Consider the following 7756-nt stretch of genomic DNA (forward strand, 5'->3'; position numbering starts at 1 on the left):
TTCTTACTTTATCTTGTAAGTTACTTGGTGACCTTACTGGTGCCAGTGTCACACTGGTTGGTGTTAGGAAGGTGTTAGGAAGGGCATCCAGCCATAGATAGCAGACAATTGGAGCTTGGTGCAGCTCTCCAGCCTTGCCACCTCCTGTCAAACCATCCAACCCATACCAATAAGGAAAATAGACATTAAATGATGACGACGATGATGATGAACATGATGATGATTTGGGCCTTTATTGGGCCTTATATGTAGTGTAAAAGAAAGCGCAAAAGAAGAGGTTAAGAGAGTGGAAAATTTAAATAAGACAATTCTTAAAGGTCAACTTCCTGAAATAATTTGGTAAGACCAACAAGCAAAGTAATTAACTTTACCCATAACAGATCAAACCAATGAGGGAGCCTCTACAGGCCCTACTGACCTGGGGCTAAACAACGACAAACCAGCAGGGGAGCCTTAGCATGGTCACTCAACCCTCTAAAAACGGCAACCAAATCTTTCACAAATCACTCAACCATCTTAAAAAATATGAATGCATTAGATGATGTAGTCCAAGATAGACTAGCTGATATCTTATCTTTGAATTGTTTCATTCATTTGACTGTGGCCATGCTGGGGCACCACCTTGAAGGGTTTGGTTGAACAAATTGACCCAAGTATTTATTTTAAGTATGATATTTATTTGATTTGTTTCTTTTTAGCGAACTACTAAGTTACAGGGATGTAAATAAAGCAACACCAGCTGTTAAGCAGTGGTGGGAGACAAAGACAGACACAAACACAGACACATACACACACATGCATGCACATACATACACGCACATCTTCATTTGGTGTGATGCTCCCGTTCCATGTTGGCATGAATTGGACAATTTGACAAGGGTCTAATGGATCCAAGCACTGGTCATCAAATCTAAGTAGAGATTTCAAACTTAAAATCTTCAAAGCCACAGTAGAACCAATTCTACTACATGGCTCAGAAACCTGGACATTATCAAAGAAGCTTGAGAGGCGGTTGGATGGAACTTACACTCGCCTCAAAATCTCTCGTGGAAGTGTCATCCAACCACAGTACAAATATATGGGAAATTACCACCTGTATCATCTCTTGTGAAAAGTAGAAGAGTCCAGTTTGCTGGACATTGTTGCAGAGCTGAAAACGAGGTAATTTCTACTCTTCTCCTCTGGAAGCCATCTACTCGCGATACCAGAGGGCACAAACTCTCCTACTCTGATGTAATCTTCAGGGATACAAGCATCCAGCAACAGGACCTCCGTAATGCTATGATGGACTGTGAGGTCTGGCGTAACATAGTAAATTCCATTGTCTCGACCACAGTTGAACAATGATGATGATGTGTCTCCTTTGGTATGGTGTCTCCACTGTTTACTGTCAGCGGCCCATCCTAACACCAACTGCTTTATCGTGTGTGTTGGGTCCTTTTTTCATAGCACCAGCACCAGTGAGGTTGCCATGTAGCTTGCAAGCCTTTAAAACCTAACAGTGACACACAAGTATTTTATGAATAAACACCTAAATATCATGTTTTGGTTACAGGTAAATGCTAAGCATCTCTTTTAATCTTTTACTTGTTTCAGTCATTGGACTGTGGCCATGCTAGGGCAGGGTTTTGTCAAACAAATTGACACAGTACTTGTTTTTTTAAGTTTGGTACTTATTATATCGGTCACTTTTGCTGAACCACTAAGTTATGGGCACACAAACAAACCAACACTGTTTGTCAAACAATAAGAAACACACACACAATGGGCTTCTTTCTGTTTCCATCTATCTAATTCCCTCACAAGGCATAGACTGGCTTGGGGTTATAGTAGAAGACACTAGCCAAAGGTGCTACAATATGGGACTGAATCTGAAACGACATGGTTGCAAAGCAAATTTCTTAACCCCACGGCCATGCTGGGGCATATACAAAAAAATATACAAAAAAAGGATAGCCATTGTTTTTATAATTTTTCAGTTTTTGTTTCTACAAATCCCTTGAATAATAAGTTCTCCACATTTATAAACCTAACTAGCAGAATTTTTCAGTATTTGCGATTAACCCAACATACATGTTAATTAAGCAAACAGCATCATCACCATCATCACCATCACCACAGAAACAGATACACAAGAGGTGGCTTGTGGCCAAGGATTCCACTGAAAAACTAGACATCAATAAATACAAAAATTAACTACTCACACACACACACAAACACATTGGTACATACATTAATACACAAACACACATTGGCACACACACACTAACACTTACATACACAACCACCACCCACACACACACACACTAATACACATGCAAACATACAGAAACACGCACTAACACTCACACACACAACCCCCCACCCACACACTAATACACATGCAAACAAACACACAGAAACACGCACTAACACTCACATACATTAAGACACACACACATCCACAATAACACTCACACACACTATTACATATGCAAACACACACACACTCTAAAACTACCCTACATATTGACACACACTAATATTCACACTCACACACACACACACTAACACAAACTATTACAGATGCAAACACACACACACACACACTCTAAAACTACCCTACGCATTGACACACACTGATATTCACACTCACACACACACACTATTACAGATGCAAACAGATACACACACACTCTAAAACTACCCTACATATTGACACACACTAATATTCACACTCACACACACACACTAACACACACTATTACAGATGCAAACACACACACACACACTCTAAAACTACCCTACGCATTGACACACACTGATATTCACATATGCACACACACTAATATTCACATATACAAACATACATGAACAAACACACACTGATACACTGCCACAGCTACAGAGATACACAGACAAAGAATCATTCCCTGGTCTCAGTCAAGTATAAAATGGACCAATGAGAAGGAAGGGATTCAAACTGAGTCTGTTTGGAGAGAAGAGAAGAGAAGAGAGAAGAAGGTGAGGTAGAGCAAGTCTATTTCTCCATGAAACATTGCTAGACATACGAACAATATGGCTTCTAGGCACCATCACCAAAGAAGGAGGAATACCAGGTGAGCGAGAGAGAGAAATAAACTGCTTGAATCAGAAAAGCCATTCTTTTGCAGGAATCAAAGAGAGATAATGTTAATGACTTCTGTTAGAATTACTCACAGCCATTAACAGCAGCAGAAACAAATTAAAATGGAGAAAACTGGGATTCTTTTTTTTTGCCACTCCCCCCCTTCACTTTGTGTCTCTTTCTTTTTTTCTTTGGTTGTTATTAACTCTTTCCTCTTGGAAATTCATCTTCCAAATCGTTTAAAGAAATTCTAATAATTAAGGTTAGCATTAAGATTTTGAAACCAAACTTTATATGTATAACCCTGTGTGTATGTATGTATATGTGTATATATATATATATATATATATATATATATATATAAGGCAAATAAGATTGAGCAGGGCCACTTACCTGAGGGGGTGTGTGATGAGTTTGCCTTCTTACTTACTTGAACTTTGGTCTTTGCTACATTGACTCTAAGGCCTTTTGATTCTAAACCTTGCTTCCACACTCGAAATTTCTTTTCTAGTTTTGGTAGTGATTCTGCTATGGGGGCCAGGTTATCAGCATAGAGGAGCTCCCAGGGGCAACCTGTCTTGAATTAGCTGTTATTGCCTGGAGGACTATGATGAATAAAAGGGGACTGAGGGCTGAACCTTGGTGGACCCCTACTTCAACCCAGAATTTTTCACTACACTCATTGCCAATCCTAACCTTACTAACGGCCTCTCTGTATAGGGCCTGTACAGCCCTTATTAAGCATTCATCAATCTCTAGTTTCTGCATTGCCCACCAGATAAGGGATCAGAGGACCCTGTCAAAGGCTAAGTATAGGGGTTTATCTTTAGCTAGGTATTTCTGCAGTTGTCAAACCAGGAATATGGCATCAGTAGTGCTTCTACCCAGCACAAAACCAAACTGCATCTCATCTAAGCAGACTATCTCCCTAATGAGATGGGCTATGACCCTCCCCGTGACCTTCATCACCTGATCCAGCAGTTTGGTACCCCTGTAGTTATTTCTATCTAGAACATCACCTTTACCCTTGTAGCAGTTGACTATATATATGTATAAAAGACATAAAGGGTTTCTTTCAGTTTCCATCCAGCAAATCCACTCTCAAGGCTTTCATCAAATTGATGCTACAGTAGAAAGCACTTGCCCAAGGTGCCACTCAGTGGGACTGACCCTGGAAAAATCTGCTTGCACACATGCAAACACACACACACACACACACAATTAAATCCCAATTGTTGAAGAATTTTGCAGGCCATGTGTATACTCGCAGAGAATTTATTTGGTTCTTCACAGAAACAAAACTGAGAAATGATGAAAGCAATGGGTGACAGGAAGGTGGGGGATATATTCTCGTAGATCTACTTGTAACCAAATACTGGTATTTAGACATATATTTATAAATACTAGTGTAACCGTATATCTATATTACCATCCACAGACTAAGCAATATACATAAACACATTCTGTGGACACTGACCTACATGCTCTGCCTGATCTGTTGTCTATTTTCATAACTGCTCCTGTCAGCATTTTTCTTCATCTCTGACCAAAAATTGCAAAAGACTGTAAGAATATTTAACCAACACATTCTTTACAAATTTGATCAAAAGGTCAGAAGTGCTGGAGTCATGCAGACAGTTGTATCAATATTATCAAAGAATTTTCAACTGGTTACATTATTGTATTTGATGGCGTAAAAGACACATTCTAATTTCAGCAATTAAAGCTCATGGAAAGCCCAACTATGCATAAAGGACCCAGGGTGACTTTTTTGAAACATTTTTTGGAAAAATGTGTGCCTTATATGGCTTTCCACATCATGTATTTGTCATACTTTGACAGGTATCCTCATCCACATGATCATTATTTAAAGTCCGTTTTCCTTGCTTGCATACGTTGGATGGTTTGGCATGAGTTGACAAGCCAGGGGATTGCACCAAGCTCTACTGTCAGTTTTGGCATGGTTTTTACAGCTGGATGCCCTTCCTAATGCCAACCACTTTACAGAATGGACTGAGAGCTTTTTATGGGGCACCAGCATCGGCAAAGTCTGCTTATTCATATATGATAAAAAAAAAAAAATTAAGTTATTTATCAACACGAAAACTTTATTAACCATAGTCATATTCTAACTTTTATGTGTTCTATACATATGATACTGAAGACATGAAAATATCATGTGATTTTGTATGTAAATAGATGTAAATGTCAAGTGTTACAATTGACCAAATAAATGCTTGATACATTTGTAATGAGTTTTGCAGCAGTCAATCAAATTTTAATTCATCAAATTTTTATTTGTTCATGAATATTTTTGCCTTTATATTCTTTTGCATCTGGCTGACGTTAATCATTTGAATAACTAAAAACAAGGAACTCAGCATAGTGATTTCCCAACTGCATAGCTTTGGGTTCAATTCCATTGCATGACACATTGGGCCAGTGATCTCTACTTCAACTCCAGGCCAATCAAAGCCTTGTGAGTGAAACTGGCAGACGGAAACTACATGGAAGTCCATTGCACACACACACGCGCGCATGCACACGTGTGTGAATCGTGTGCATGTATGTGTGTGTGTATGTGTATGTATGTGTATGTGTCTTACTATCTCCTTTCGTTGATTTTGCATGATAATTGCAAATGATCGTTACCAATCCTGTAATTAGTGTCATTAATTTCCAACATTCTATAGAAATATATCTTGTGATGGGGAAATAATCATCTTGCTTGGAAATAGGTGAGGGTTAGCGGCAGGACGGGCATTCAACCATAGAAAATCTGCTTCAAGAAATCGTATTTGACCCATGCAAGAACGGAAAAGTGGACATTAGGACAATGATGATGATAAAACAATATCTTTCATGTTCTATCTTTTACTTGTTTCAGTCATTAGACTGTGGCCATGCTGGGGCACTGTTCTGAAGAATTTTAATCGAATGCACTGACCCCAGGTCTTATATTCATTTTAAACTTGGTGCATTGTTTATTGGTTTATTTTGCCAAACTGCTAACTTACAGGGACATAAATAGACACAAAGACACACACACATGACAGGCTTCTTTCAGTTTCCTATTTATTGCCCACAAGGGGCTAAACATAGAAGGGACAAACAAGGACAGACAAACGGATTAAGTTGATTATATCGACCCCAGTGCATAACTGGTACTTATTTAATCGACCCCGAAAGGATGAAAGGCAAAGTCAGCCTCGGCGGAATTTGAATTCAGAACGTAACGGCAGATGAAATACTGCTAAACATTTCACCCGGCGTGTTAACGTTTCTGCTTCTTTCAGTTTCTGTCTATCAAATCCACTGACAAGGCTTTTGGTTGCCCCAAGGCAAGTGTAGAAGACACTTGCCCAAGGTATGTCACCCACTGGGACTGAACCTGGAAACATACAGTTGGGAAGAAAACTTTTTACCACACAGCCATGCCTGCACCTATACATATATGTATATTTGTATAAAACTGAGGTTATAATAGTCTTTTCTACTAAAGGCTCAAGGCCTGAAATATGGGGAAGGTGGATAGTCGATTACATCAACCCCAGTGCATGACTGGTACTTATTTCATCGACCCTGAAAGGATGAAAGCAAAGTCAACCTCAGTGGATTTTGAACTCAGAACATAGCAATGGGTGAAATACCATTAAGCATTTCATCCAGCATGCTAACGATTCTGCCAGTTCGCCACTTTATTGAGGTTATATTATTGGTCCAGGAAAGGATATCTTTGAGAGCCTTTGATGATGATAACAGAATTTAATTAAAAACTTTCAGTATTGCCCGGCATTGCTCAGGTTTGTTTCGACCCTTTAGAATTGGAATTTTTGAAAAGTAAAAATTTTTCATTATGTAGCTTGTTATTCTCTTTAATTGAACATTTTTCTGGTTGAAATACATCGAAAAATGGTGACACAGCAGTTAAAAAAATCGTAAAAATAGGTATTTTCATAGAAAAAAAGCACGTTTTTGATGTAAATAATTTTTGGTGTTAACATGGTCCGAATTTAATTTTTCTTCTATGGAAGGAAGAGCAGCCTTCTTCTATCATACTCTCAATTTTGGTCAACTTGCACCGCAGGGTCTCGGAGGAGATAGTGTTAGTTGAAGGCTACCAAACCTGCCATACACGGACAACTTCAGCTTTATATATATAGAGATTAGAGAAAAATTCCAAGCCTGGAACCGTGATATAAAGCACAAACATTTGCAGGTGAATATGGCAGAAAACAAATGGTCTGTTAATATAAGGTTTCAAATTTTGTGCACAATGCCAACCATTTTGAGTGGAGGGAGAAATCAATTACACTGCCCCTAGTATTTGACTGGACTTTGTATTATCAGCCCTGAAAGGATGAGGGGCAAAGTGGACCTCAGTGGACATTTAACTCAAAATGCAAAGAGTTGGAAGAAATGCCATTTTGGCCAAGGTTCTTATGATTCTGCCAGGTCACCACCTTAACCCTTTCGTTACCAACCTGGCTGAAACCGGCTCTGGCTCTGTTGTACAAACGTCTTGCTTTCTTAAGTGTTGAATTAAAATCTTCCACCAAACCATAGTCATAATTTATGTTCCTAACACTAGCTGAATGATAACTAAGTTATTTTACTAAATTCTTTGTTATATTTAAAGTAATTGAAAGA

Source organism: Octopus sinensis, linkage group LG4 (genome assembly GCF_006345805.1).
Source record: "Octopus sinensis linkage group LG4, ASM634580v1, whole genome shotgun sequence".
NCBI lineage: Eukaryota > Metazoa > Mollusca > Cephalopoda > Octopoda > Octopodidae > Octopus > Octopus sinensis.